Source organism: Hesperophylax consimilis, chromosome 18, assembly GCF_061612785.1.
Source record: "Hesperophylax consimilis isolate HC1 chromosome 18, BYU_Hcon_1.0, whole genome shotgun sequence".
Lineage (NCBI taxonomy): Eukaryota > Metazoa > Arthropoda > Insecta > Trichoptera > Limnephilidae > Hesperophylax > Hesperophylax consimilis.
The window spans coordinates 29445125-29459445 of NC_142853.1; the positions used below are offsets into that span (position 1 = coordinate 29445125).

A 14321-nucleotide genomic window follows, 5' to 3' on the forward strand; every position below is an offset into this window, starting at 1 on the left:
ATTAGATACCTCAATGCTACAGGCTCTTCTTGTTTCATGTCTTTTAATGAAAATAGAGCTTGGATGTGTTTATGAACGGTAGTTCTTAAATTTGCATAACGTTCATTTAATAATTCCCAAGCGGAAATGTAATTTAATTCAGAAATTTCTAGATTAGCAATTATCTTTAATGCGTTTCCCTTTAAAGTTGATTGCAAATAAAAGAATTTTTGTACGTTGCTTAAATTACTATTGCTATGGACTAAAGTCTTGAAGGTTTCGACGAAATTAACCCAATTTTTCTGATCGCCATGAAATTCCCGTAATTGGAGGTTGGGTAGTTTAATTTCCACCTTACTTTGATCGACGGATTCGATCGTGCCTTTGGCCGTTGCCAAAACTGAGAAATATTGGTTTTCGAAAGCTTCTCGTTGACTATAATTTTCAATTTCGTCTGAATCCGGTAGCATTTCAATTTTCTGTTGAACTGCTTCGAATTCATCTAACAATGATTTCACCCGCTCATATCTTAATTTAATTTCATTTACCGACAATGCATTTAAGGAATCCGCGAATCGGGTTAGTTTTCCTTTGATTACGCCGCGTTTGTTTATTAATGACTTCATATTTTCCATTTTTAATTATATTTTGTTAATATCGGTTGACAATTATTTTATTTTAGCAAACACCCGTTTGAAAGAATACCACGACAATCTTGACAATACTATTTGAGAACACTATTCAATAATATTATATTCTTATTTTCAAGTGGGTAGTGATTTTATTTATAATATTGACTCTATTTAAGATTAATCTCGTTTAAATTACATGAGACCTGAATAAACATAAAATGGATGATAGGAAGGAAAGCACTGAATACTTATCTCAGATTTGCGATGTGGTCCACTTTCCTTAATGATTTCCAGTTTCAATCAATTTTGTATCCTTTTGGCTGCTGGTTCTTTGTTTTTTTTTACATACAATCTCCTGATCGTAATCCGGCTCGAAGGACCAAATGTTAAAAATTGGGGATGATCCTTTTTGAATAAAAACTGGTTTTCTTGATACCACTTTACATTTATTTCAAACTATTGAAACAGGTACAATATTTATATAGAAACTGTGCGAATAACACTGCTACGATCGCTCTGACTTATGAGCTTGTTTATTATCGAGTTATTGTTGAGAAAAGAACGAAAAAACACATAATGCGAGCCTTTTTAAAGACTTCAAAACCCACTACATGTAAATAAAACACTTGTCATTGTGATGTCTAGGAGTAAAAATGAAACCTGCTATACCGACCAAATTGACACTATTTTCTAAGCAAGGACTCACACCATTTTGGTTAAACGTAGTAACTTCAAATTTCTAGACTACAGATGTCGGTAGCCTGCAAAATTGAACAAGTGGTTATTATTTAAAATAGTAATCTTTCCCAACCTACCATGTAAAAATAAATAAATGTTAAATTTTAAAAATATAGAACACCGTAAAAAGCTTGTTTTGGATCGAAATATAATTTTTGTTGTTTGTTTTTGGGGTGTTATGCCGTGTTACGCTAACTCCTTCTTTAGCCGACGTTTCGGACAGCGTTGCAGTGTCCATCATCAGGGCAGATCCGGTAGATGTGTTAAGTTAGCGCAACACGGCATAACACCCCAAAAACAAACAACAAAAATGCTTTTGGCCGTGAGAATCTAAAAACTTAACCGAAATATAATTATTTACGTACTAAAAATTTAAATTAAAAACACTCCAATCCAAATTTATGTTTTTGTGAAAAGGCGCGCAGCCGCGGCATAACTGTTCTAATGTATGTCTTTCTTGGATATATATATAATAATGCCTCACATATCACACAAACCATTTTCTCTTCTGTAGCTAAGATTTGGTAGTATTGCCTGGTTTATAAGTATTTAGGATACCCACAACCAAATAGATTAGACCATACTAGTATTAAAAATGATATCAGGATTTAATTTCAAACTAGGATCAGGAAAATTTTAAAATGCAATCTCTCTGCTAAAAAATTAGTAAAAGCAATAAATACTTGGGCAATACCTCTATTAACGTACTCATTTGGCATAATTAAATGGTCCAATACAGATTTAGATAACTCAGACCGATTAATCAGAACTACGCTAACAAAGTTTAATTGCCATCATCCAAATTCAGCTATAGAACGAATTAATTTACCTAGAAATTAAGGAGGTAGAGGTATAGTCAAAATAACTTCTTTGAAACATAATCAGGCTAAGAACTTTTTTCCATAGGAAAGCTCATAGCTCAGAAATGCACAAAATAATTTGCAAGGCAGATAGAAACCTTACACCTTTAAATTTGTACGACGAGAATGCCAACATTTTTATAAATCCCAACCAGGAATTATTAGATTCTTGGTCAAATAAAATTTTACACGCAAAACACTTCAATTATCTCAACCAAACGTATGTTGACAAACTTTCGTCAGCCAAATGGTTAAGTATTGGAGAGTTGAGCTCAGAAATAGAAGGATTTATGCTTGTCATTCAGGATAGAGTCATTAATACTAAAAATTATAGGAAGCATATAATCAAAGATACAAATCAAAATGATCTTGTTATAGCGAAAAACATGCTTGGTACCTGATTTGCTCCAAGAAATAGTAGGTAAGTAAATTCCCGGGCATCAATAGGGTTAAGCCCCTAAAGGACCTACAAGTCACGTTAGCCCGATTTCCGCCCTTGAGAGGGCTTTAGACGAACGTAACTTAACCGTACGCATTACGTCCTACCAGTGGCGTGCATTGCTAAATTAAAATAATTGTTCATTTTAGTTTCTTTCCACAGATGGGACCGCAAAACAGCATGATGAATGAATGCCAAAATATAGCAGTGGCGTAAAAACTAAACGCGGGCAATTTATAAAAAAATCGAAAACCTTTAGTAGAGGGATAGCATGATGTATTTAATTATGAGACGAACATTTCAATGACGTCCTCCGTGGTCGAGGAGTAATGCTCTTTGGTTTCAAACCATGGCATGCGCAAGTAAATTGCACAAGTTTATGTGATGAATTTGTGTTATTTTACAATTAATTTATTAGTAAAATAAGAATATATAGTATAATAGCAGCACGTTACAGACTGGAAGATTCTCTCAGTATCGCCCCGGTGCAAGACCACCATTCAGAATGAAAATGTTGCTTGAAATGGTTTTGGTTCCATGATAACTCAATACAATGATAATTCAACACACCTTTAAAAAGTCATATGAAATCATTATAAAAGCAATGAAAACTTACCACGTAACCTATTTGACCTAGTTTTTGTTTCATCACTTTTCATGACTTTTTAAAAGTGCGTTGAATTGTCAATGAGTTGAGTTGTCCGGTTACCAAATAGAGGCAGCTTTGCAACCAAAAGGTGTTTATTTATTCCTTTAATAGTTTTATGTGAAACGAATATAAAATAATTTTAAAAAAATAATCGTTTATCCGAAATTCGTGGTATTTTTTTCTTTGTATATTATCCTTTTTTTGATTGTTTTTATTAGGTAGGCACAGCTTTTCAGCCTTTATCTATTGCACGCCATTGCGTACAACATAGTTCGGTTCACTTCCCAACTTTATTATTTATGTGCTTAGGTGTTCAATGTTCGGTGTTCAGTATTGTTGCCGACACGCTCGCGCTCCGTGGAGTTTAAACAAGTTTGCCCATTCATTATTGCCTGCCACTGGTAACTAGAAAGCATCAGGCTGCCTCAGCTGGCAAATAACTGCCCTAGTCATTCGCGAACATGCCACGTTACGAACAATAAATTATCATCGCCATTGACAGTGGATATTAAATATTTCAGGATAAGACTTGTATTAGTAAGTTATTTTTTCTTGTATTAAGTAATAAACTTTATTTAATGTTTGTGTAAACTTTTAAATGTAATATAATTATGAGAGAAATATTATACTAATATATCTACACAAAACATGAAACAGAACAAGATATCGAATAGAAAAAAAAAGATGACGGTCTCAACTAGACGAGTGGTTAGAGGCGCTGTCCCGGTAAGACGGAGATTCTGGGTTCGATTCTCAGTTAAAAACGTTACCTTTTTATTTTTCTTTGTCTCTTTCTGTTTCATGTATCGTTTAGATTTTTTAGTATTATCTTCTTCTTCAATGATATATTAATTTTTTTATGTATAACCTTCTTTAAGACCCATTAAAAAAGAAAAGTTATTTCAATGAAAAAATTTGAAGATTCTTAAAAGCGTTTAGCCTAGAAATATAACAATGTTATTTCGTACGCATGAAAAATCACGGGATACTCTTGAGTTCTTGATTCTTGACAAAATCTGTTCCAATTTTTTTAAGTCATTAAATATTATGACTTTACTTGTTAAAATACAATCTTTTTTATCTAAACCATTTTTGGCCACTAGTAGCGTACCGCAAGGTAGTCATCTTAGCCCAATTTTATTTATTGTTTTTATAAACGACATAGTCAACTGCTTTAAAAATGTCAATGTACTGCTATTCGCCGACTATATTAAATTATATAAAGAAATAACCTCCTTAAATGACTGTCAAGTTCTTCAATCTAATATAGACTTGCTAAATAACTGGTGTTCACAAAACAATTTATATTTAAATGTAGAAAAATGCAAAATTTTGACCTTTTCCAGAAAAAAAACATCACAATTTTTTGGCTATTCAATAAATAAAAGAATTTAGAAAGAGTAAAGGAAATACGAGATTTTGGCATAATAATGGATGAGAAACTAGACTTTACGGCCCACATTCAACAAATTGTGAATAAGGGTATTAAAACATTAGGTTTTATATTAAGAACAATTAAAAACTTTGAATCTTTACAATTCATAAAACTATAATCAGATTTCACAAAGGACTGACTACCCTCAGTAGATACGGAATTCTGAAATAGGTATGTTTGATTGTAGTTTATGGGTAAAGCTTTAAATCTGTGTTGCAGACACTGATCGGAAAATATCTACAAGTATGATCTATACTGATTTGAAAGAAAACTGATGTCGCCGATTCGACCTTTCGATTCCTTGGCCCTGGACTGGCCAATTTGTGTTCATTTGGTGAAAAGAGTTAAATTATTTATTTATTAACGGCTTTGTGGTCTTTTTACATGAGAAATAAATAGCATATTATTTTAAACTAAAATAATAAACACAACACAAATAACGTAAAATTAACATTTTCAATGCATATTAAATATATTTAGGTAATTAGTAACAGAAAATATTTAGTAACAAAGCAAAAATGAGGAACATGATAGTTTTAATAAAAAAGGATACTTGCCATCGACTTATCAACTACCCTTATTTCCAATGAAACTTATACATTTACCGAAAGTTAGATCAGAATCTGTAAATGTTACTAAGAAAAGAGAGGAAGGAGATTTTCTCAAAGCGGGAAATCACACCAAAACTATAATAATGATTCAATTCGCGACGCTATTATTCAAGCTTTCTGTTCCCCGCTATCGAAAGCCTCGGTGTTTTAGAATATCCTAAGCAGACTCCTTCTAGCTAAGCGCCCAAGGACACGGTGTCGAGTTAGCGGCACTCGCCGTGTTAAATTTAGCGCATTATGGCTGTCTAATGTAAAATGAATTTTTCACAAAATTGCTGTTCTCTTTTTACCGCCCATATTCTGTCCTTGTTAATCCAAACCCTCCATCCCTCTGGGAGACATTCTCTTAAATTAAATTTAGATTTCGACAAGTAAAATGTGTTCTCTTCTCTCGCGAATCCAAGGACACTTCGCCATCTCCTTCACGAAATGAGAAGGAAGACTTATGCGAATTAGGCCTGGTTTTTCAATGCTTGTGAATCAAAATGTAATGATTTTATAATTGCTTCTTCAATAATTGCAAAATCACTTTGTGGCGTCATTTTAATTTAAATTAAATAAATAACTTTGTATTCACTACTATTTAATCCAAAAGATTCGACATATTTCAAAACCAACGTTTCTTCGTCAGGATAACATCGATTTTGAAACTTGTCGATTTTTAAAAATAATTAGTGGTGTGTACAAAATAAAATAAATAGTTATTTATTTAATTTAAATTTTATAGTCGGTTTCTTAATATTGAATTAAATAAAATCTCTGGTTACTCTTTTATAACAACTTTTGAAGGATGTTCGAAATTATAATTTAATGTTCAGTAAGTGAAGATTGCAATGGAGTTCTGGTACCTACCCTGATGCATGGAAGTGAGGCATGGAACTGGCAGAGAAAGGTTAAAAAAAGAGTGAATGCTGTAGAAATGAGATCCCTCCCACACAGGTATGTGTGGTAAAACTATGTACGATCGTCTGAGAAATGTAGAGATCCGCAAAGAGTGCAAGACTGATGTAAGCGTAATGAATAAGATCAATAAAGGGATGCTTAGATGGTTTGGGCATGTAGAGCGAATGAGCAGAGAAAGGAGTGTAAGGAGAATATATGATGTGAATGGTAGCAGAAGTCGGGGACGTCCGAGGAAGACATGGCATGACCAAGGGTCAGGATAATAGAAGACTACTACTCATACATACGAGACGATGTATAAATGTAAGTGAAGGTAGCTCAAATTTTGGGGTGACTTAACACTCCAAAAATCAACCATAGAAATTTCTACACAATGTTGTAAATAATGTGATTAATTTGAAAACATATATATTTTACAATTGTTTATAAGTTGGTAAATATTCGAATCAAGATATACACCGCTCTGTTCTCCTTGTAAATTACATTTTGTCGACCTCCCACTCCAACACCAAAATATTATGTAGGTATATCTCTCAGGATTTTGAATCTTTGATTAATTTTAATATTCTTCTGATGATGGAAGAACTTTTAGAGCACTGTGTGTTAATTCAAAGCGGTTTAAAATAAACTTATGCGTTTATATTGAAAGAGATATTCAGTTACTTTCCTTCTACTACATTGGTCTCTTTAAGACTCAGGTTCACTCCTTTATTTTCTCAAAAGGGCCCTCCACGCAGCATTCCTATAGGACGTAGAATTTCTCTCTTGAGTGGATTTAATATTACTTACGAAAAGTTTGTATATACCTTCCATTAGTTTATAAACACTTCTTTCACCTAAACTTTTATCGATAATCGCGGGAACTGACGGAATATTCCTTTTTGATTCTTGAAAAAGAATTTTAAATCAGAGTACAACTGATTTTTCAGTTTCACATTGTAATGGGAAGATTGAGTGCAAGTTTTACGTCTAGCTCATTTTATGCACTATTTTTCGCCTTTGCGAATGCCACAAAGATATTTTGTGTGAAAAATCTGCTGTTGTTGAGAGAGTTTGGTTTTTCACAATCCGAAGAAAAACTTTTCCCGGTGGATTGTACTTTTCCTTCCTAGACTTTGATTATAAGTTCTTTGCGCTGTGTAAAAGTTTCTTTCGGTGAATAAATTCGATATTTTCTTTTCGGTGGTGAGGACGACAGTCTTTGTGTGAAAATATGTTAAATAATTTTGATCTATTGTGGTATTTGTACGGCAACACGTGTATGCGAGCTGAGGTCAGAACGTAGAAGTATAATAGCGCTTTCACAATATCGGATATCAAGAACAAATGAAGAAAATATCGATAATTATTTCTTTGCAAGATTCGTTTTTAATATTCTTTCCAAATATTCAACATCTATACAGTCCAGAGTTATGAAATTTTGGGCATTTGACCTTCAAAACAAGATGACGGTCGCTGTCTACTTTGTATTTCGAAAAACTTTGCGTAAAGCCCGGACAACGCTGCGGTCTTAAGATAGTGTGGTGGTCTATCCTCTTTGCTTACCTCTGCGGCAAATCTGCGTTAAGGCGATGCACTACGTCGTGTAATATTTTAAATTGAGCCGCTATCAATAACAACCCTTACGTAGATGGCGATAAGGTTTAAATTCCCGCTTAACACCATCCGCCTGTTTTGATTTATGCATGAAAAAAACATGGCCAAAAAGTGCCTTTTATTGAAGTGAAACTTCTTTACGCGCGTCATGCAATTTCGAGGACCGGAGTAAAACCGACTCATGACCGAAACGAAAATGCGGGTACCCCCACCACCGATTAAAGTTCATTTGATCTAGTCAAAGTTTTGAAGTAACATATAAATGCTTCTTAGCTCATCCCGACAACTGGCGTTGGTGGTGTAATGGTCAGCATAGTTGCCTTCCAAGCAGTTGATCCGAGTTCGATTCTCGGCCATCGCACATTATTTTTTTGTTTTTAACGCCTTTTTCATTCAATATCTTATTTTTTAGTAGGTCAGAACATTTTTTAAAAGAAAATAATATTGCAAAATAATAAAAACACTTATCTCACTGTGATAAAACATTACTCCGCTAGAGCGCGCTTTGCGTTATTGTGTTGGATTAAAATTATTATCTAATCCGTATATTATGATAATTGTATTACATTTATTTAATTAATTTATTTATTTTGATAATATGTAATAATTTACAGAAAAAAAAATTAAAACTATCTCCCTCTGATAAAATATCCGTTCGCTAGAGCGCACTACGCGATCTTGTGTGGGATTCTATTTCTGTACATTGTACATTATTTTTAAAAATATATTATATTTTGGGTGTGATGTAGGTAACATTATAAAACATAACAAGCTCTCATATTTTCAGAACCTACATAATATAATCAATTTATGCGGCTTTGCTTACAGTTGGTGCTCAGCGTGGTTGGCTTTCAATCAGTTAAGCGAGGTTCGATTCTCGGCTGTGGCATTTTTGAAGTGAAACCTTGTTGAGGTGGGGGAGCCGCTCACGAACGTTCTCTCTCTTCTCTTCTTTCCTCTCTCTCAGACACCAGCGAACTGCGCCACGCCAAGCATCAGCTGAAACTAGAAGTTTCACTTCTGTCTTGCGTAGGCTTGACACACCCACTTTTTTTTATTTTGTGGATGTTCAGGCATAAATATTTTTTTTACGATCATTTTATAAATAACTTAAATTTCCACATTATACAATAAAATCATAACCGAAAATGGGTTCGTAAGTAGGAGATTTTGAAATTTAAAGCAGTTTTCATAGGCTTTTACATAATTTTTTTCTGGGCTTATAAAAAGACTTATCTAAAAAATATTTATTATTTCAAAGGCCAAGATGTATTCTACTCGCAGTATTTAATTAAAGCATCTGAAACATTTCTAGGCGACCAAATTTTCAAACCAAAAACACATGATTTTGCATTACTACGTATGACATCGCCTTAAGTTTAGTTAGCGTTAAAAAATAACAATTGGTATCTAATTTGTAATTTTTCATTTCCACTTATTTTACCATTTCTGGGACAGTCTGTAATAGAGATATTGAAAAAAGATATTATGAAAAGGTACAAGTTAATTATTTATGTTACATCTGGCCATTTTTGAAAATCCAGCCACTTTGCGCCGGATCAAGGAAACGGAAGGAGACCATTAGTTAGACTAGAAGAACTACTGACTAGACTAGAAGTATACTGCCTCCGCCCTCCCGGCCCGCCTCGTTACCTGCCTTGTCGGGAGCACATCTCCCGCCCTCTGCTTATTCCGTTCACGATCCACTAAAAAACATGCCAATTTCATACATTTCACTCTTCAATTCCAAAAACACCGTAGCTGGCTGACTGAGCTTTGAACAAACGAGGTTTGCATATATGCAAACTCTGCGCTGCAAGTAATCTCGTCTTTTTGTGTGTTCCTAAAAGCTTTCGAGCTTGGTTTCTTGTTTGCAGTGCTTTAAAACTTTTCTAAAAATTATATTTATATTCATTATAAAATAAATAACTTTGTATTCACCACTATTTAATCTAAAAGGATCGACATGTATTAAACCAATGGTTTATTCGTCAGGAAAAACGTGTGTACATATACTAAGTTGTTTATTAAAATGACGCCACGAAGTGATTTTGCATTATTATTGAAAAAGGAAATTAAAATGAAATATTTTCGTTTTTTTTCGGATATATTGTGAGGCTATACTATCGTAGTTGGGAGGGGAAGGAGATGGGGAAAAGGAAGGTGGGGAAGTACCTAGCTATTCAGATCTGATCACCAAAAACGGCCAAAGCCGTTTCAAGCAACGTTTCAATTCCGAATGGTGGTCTTACACCAGAGCGATACTGAGAGTATCTTCCACTTTGGAACGTGCCGCAAATGTACTATATATTATTTATGAGTAATTTGTCAAACACGAATTAATCTAATATAACTTACTTGCGCACTCCCGGATTTTCCAACTTGCTATTTAAGAGCCTTACCCCTTGACCACGAAAGCCGTCAATTTTTTATTAGTGTGGAGCTAATATTTATTTGTTCTTATATTTGTGTCTTGTACATGAGCTCTTTTCATAATATTCAGAATATTTTTTTTTTATACTTTTATTATTTGTTTTTACGTTTAGATTACGATTTTTTACTATATTTCGATACCAACTGAGTTCTGAGTTCCACGGTATTACCCGGACTTTACGCAGAGTTTTAAAAATAAATTAGATGTAGACAATAATTTTCCTCTTACTATGAGCGTCGAGTTCAAAGATATTAGAAGAACGAGATGTGCTATGATCAGTTCATACTGTGTGGAATTGTTTTCCCAGTGTCGCCGGTTTTGTTCACCAATACTACTGCACACCTTCGCTTACACTAAGGTATCCGCACTAATACATATAACAGATTTCTGTGCGTACACGTCCCGATAGTATTCAAAGTACCCTAATTAGGTAGCACTCCGCCTACGGTCCGGCGGCCAACATAGCATATCTCGTTCTTCTAATATCTTTGGTCGAGTTCAAGCAAAATTCCATCAATCTCCGAATCGAACTGTAGATGTTTATATAAAAAAAAAAAACAAACCCACCCCGCCGCCACAGACACTCTTTTATATTGATAGATTATAATGGTGCGGATCCAGATTGCTTTTAATGAATTGAATCGTATGTGGCCGTCTTTGCTTCAGAGCTATTGAATTTATTTTTTGAACGATGTTATGTTAGACCGTAGATTTTACAGCAAGTCACTTTTATTAAACAACGCACATCCTGGTGTTCATGTCTTCGATGGTCTTTGTCCACTGCAGGCTAGTCTGTTATTAATATTGTCTACTGTATCATTACTGTTTCTGCTGTGAAAAACTGGAATTGCTAATAGAATTCCTTGTCCAAACCAGGATCTAGAATATAATTTTTATTAAAATGTTGCAGACGTCGAGGTCTCTTATAGCTTTTCGAAAAGTGAAGGTTTGTACTCTGTCCCATTCCCATTTCCATGTTCTGCTACGCTACGTTAATTTTCTCTTTAACTAAAGTTAAAACGTAATCCAGCCAACTTTATCCATGCAGTAAATCGATATCACCAACTTAACTGGTTCTCAACATATGGTTCGCGACCCCCTGTTTCCTGTCGGGTCACCGCGCCGCCCGAAACAGTTAACAAAAAAATAATAGAATATAAGTTGAGTGAAAAGAAAATGTTAAAGTTATATTACATTGAATTATATTAAATTTTATTTTTTGAGATAAAGCCATCTATGATGGTGTGAGAAAACACCTTCTGTTAACCCCTGAGGGATACGGCGAGATGATTAGTTTATGTTTTATATTGAAAAATCCATTTTCAATTTGTTGTCTTTACCCTATTAAAAATGATTTTTATAAATTGATTATGATAGTGGTTCACTTGATTTCTATAAAATTAAGATGACTATGCGTAGGTACTAATTTTACCATAACTGGCTTTTGGTCCTCTGATCTGGTTAGTCGTTGCCCCAAACTAGTGCACAACAGTTGCAAATGTCTAGTATTTATTTTTAATCTTAAACCTATTCCCAAAAATTGCACCATACATTTTTAGAAAGCGGGCCACTCGCTACTTCATTAAATCAGCTATCGTGAATCGGAATTATGAAACCGGGGAAAATTCGGTCAGATTGGGGTCGTGACCCGAAAAAATTTGGGAACCTCTGATTTACGTTCTAATACAAATAAAAAAAGTAAAGACGCCCGCATAGCTTGCTTGATAGGAATCTAGTTTCCTTTTTGCTACTGAATTTCTAACTATACGCTCCTAATGCGGGCTTTGGAGCTTCCGAAAGCAAATAGGAATTGCATTGCGCGATTCGTTACCAAACTTTTAGATAATCCTCGGGAAGCTTTTCTCTAAAAAACCAAAAAATGCATTTTTTACATTAATTAATATTATCTTCAAATGAGCTTTTCATCAGGCAAATCTAAACGATAAAAAATAGACATTGTAATTTAATGCTCTTTACGATAACATTTTCTAATCTTTAAAATACAGCAAAGATGTACATTTCGCAAATTGAATTACTTTGCACCTTGGTTTACTTTATTTTATGTAAGTAGGTACACTTTTATAATTGTCTTCAACTTTTGTTAATAGTAATAAGTGGTCTTTCTGACCACTGAAAAGATAATACAGATTTAAAACTTCCATGTAGATTTGAATGAAGACGAACGTCGTCACTGACTTAGTACCTTTTGGTTCTAGACCAGGCGCATTTAACACGCGCTCCGTCTCTCTTTCACTTGCCTGACATCGTATATCGCCATCCCTCCGCGGTCGAGGGGTAAGGCTCTCGACTAGCAATACGAAGGTCGCGGGTTCAAATCCCGGCGTGTACAAATAAATTTTACTGATGTATTTGTGTTATTTCACAACTTAAGAAATGGCTTTAGCCGTTTTTGGTGACAAGATCTCAATAGCCAGGTACTGCCCTACCTACCTCCTCTCCATCTCCTTCCCCTCTCCACTACTTTCAGCCTCACAACATACCCCAATCGGGGAAGCCATAGTCATATCACTGGCTCCAGAAGATTGGGAGCAGCTGGGACTCTTGTGCAGTATTGAGATAGAAAAATGTTTTTTTTTTATTTTTTTTTTATTTTTTATTTCATATATATCCCGTTAAACTACAGTGAAGTAGTTTGTCAAACAGGATTTTTATTACAACTTTTTACAGATTACAACTTAGACCTTAATTTATACAATAACAATAAACTTACACATTAAATCGCCTAATACAAATTATTTCTACTTAGTAGCCATGTTTTCAGCAAATATTTGAATTTGAATTTAAATTTGAATTCAATATTGACGATGATTGTCCGAGAAACGAACGAGGGTTGGGATAGCCGTACTTTAAAGGGCTATTCCATACAGATAAAGCATAAATGAAGTCTATGGCTTATGACAGGCGAATGCGAAAACACAATACGTAAGGTTAATTCACAATCAACTTACCGGGTGGCGATGGTGAAATCTGCATGGTGAGACTCATCTATCAGCACTGGAACGGGATCGTGGTTCGTTAGCACTCGTTATTTTAAATTAAATTGCGATAAAATACGTATTAAGTGATTATTCCGATAAAGAACCGGCAATGGTGTTTTGACAGGACGAACGGTTTTTGTGCGATAGTTCGGCTCACGGCCCTCCGTGGTTATAGCTGACGTGTGCGAACTTAAACTACACAGTTCAAATTCTGACGATACGATTGGTTAGCACACGGCCTGTCAAAGCAAACGGCGTGACGGAACAATGATAGTTTCGTACTGTAAATTTAAGGCCGATCTGTATAACTTTTGGATCACGAATACACGCCCACATCGCTTTTTTTATCTTTTTTTTTATTCTATGTTTTTGCCTCTATCATTATTCATTATATATATATATATATATATTACTATACAACACGACTTCTATAGGTATATAACTATATTCTATAACTGTCCTTATAAATAGAGTTTCTTGCGTTCCGATAGGATCATTTGATAAGTGCCGTTTGTTGTATTTTTCTATTGTGATTTTCCACTCTAATTACTAATTCATTTGAAGTTACTTTTAACATTTCGAAGTGTCTTATAACAATTTTTTGATTGCCTATTCAATAGAATAAATGGAATCCTCATTTATAAAGGATTTATTTTCTGAATATCGTGTGACAAGGGTCGTGGGTATGTTCTAAAAAATTCTTACAGTTCATAAAAGCTAAATTGGTCGTTCCGTCCATGCTTTCCATACTTTTGCCTCCCACGTAGTAAAATCAAAATTACGCAAACCTTCTTGGAAGGTACAAGTGTGATATCGAGTGTTAAATCTCTCTTTAAAATAATAATAATTATTATTATAATTTATTATTTTTATTTTTTATATTCTACAAACTAGGTAAATGTCCGTATTATTGTGAAGAAACATACGAAATACAGTTAAATTGATATAAAAGTAAATAAAATATATCTATAGGTACTTATCAGCGCCCTTGAGGTGAACAAGAGATGCTCCATAATATATGTCATTACGTGGTATATAACATTAAA

At 34.2% G+C, this 14321-nt stretch overlaps 1 protein-coding gene across 3 annotated transcripts in view; it reads left to right on the forward strand.

The window, feature by feature from the left end:
• Appl (amyloid-beta-like protein) overlaps positions 1-14321 on the forward strand; it is a 562030-nt gene that overhangs the window by 230799 nt on the left and 316910 nt on the right. The gene's annotated exons all lie outside the window — the stretch shown is intronic.